The sequence below is a fragment of the Sinocyclocheilus rhinocerous genome, unplaced genomic scaffold (genome assembly GCF_001515625.1).
Source record: "Sinocyclocheilus rhinocerous isolate Xijiao unplaced genomic scaffold, SAMN03320098_v1.1 scaffold24, whole genome shotgun sequence".
In the NCBI taxonomy this organism is placed as follows: Eukaryota; Metazoa; Chordata; class Actinopteri; order Cypriniformes; family Cyprinidae; genus Sinocyclocheilus; species Sinocyclocheilus rhinocerous.
Genome location: NW_015647124.1, coordinates 1,573,674 through 1,574,270, shown reverse-complemented (window position 1 = coordinate 1,574,270; position 597 = coordinate 1,573,674). Strand labels below are relative to the sequence as shown.

Sequence of the window (597 nt, the reverse complement as noted above, 5' to 3'; positions counted from 1 at the left end):
TTCTGCAGAAGTGGGTCCTGCAGAAGTGGTTTCCATGGTAGTTTCTACAGAAGTGGTGCCAAGGGTAGTAATTTCTGCAGAGGTAGTTTCTACAGAAGTCGTGCCAAGGGTAGTAATTTCTGCAGAGCTAGTTTCTACAGAAGTCGTGCCAAGGGTAGTAATTTCTGCAGAAGTTGTGCCAAAGGTAGTAGTTTCTGCAGAAGTGGTTTCCATGGTAGCTTCTACAGAAGTGGTGCCAAGGGTAGTAATTTCTGCAGAGGTAGTTTCTACAGAAGAGGTGCCTAGGGTAGTAATTTCTACAGAAGTGGTGCTAAAGGTAGAAGTTTCTACAGACGTTTTGCCCAGACTAGTAGTTTCTGCAGAAGTGGGTCCTGCAGAAGTGGTTTCCAGGGTAGTAGTTTCTACAGAAAAGGTTCCAAGGGTACTAGTTTCTGCAGAAGTGGTGCCCAGAGTGGTAGATTCTACAGAAGTGATTCCAAGGGTAGTAGTTTCTGCAGAATTTGTGCCCAGGGTAGCAGTTTCTACAGAAGTGATTCCAAGGGTACTAGTTTCTGCAGAAGTTGTGCCCAGGGTAGTAGTTTCTGCAGAAGTTGTGCC

At 45.6% G+C, this 597-nt stretch overlaps 1 protein-coding gene and 1 long non-coding RNA gene across 2 annotated transcripts in view; one reads left to right on the top strand and one right to left on the bottom strand.

The window, feature by feature from the left end:
* Positions 1-597, top strand: part of LOC107708949 (calphotin) — a 24,289-nt gene that overhangs the window by 5,178 nt on the left and 18,514 nt on the right. The gene's annotated exons all lie outside the window — the stretch shown is intronic.
* LOC107708959 (uncharacterized) overlaps positions 1-597 on the bottom strand; it is an 8,311-nt gene that overhangs the window by 4,187 nt on the left and 3,527 nt on the right. The gene's annotated exons all lie outside the window — the stretch shown is intronic.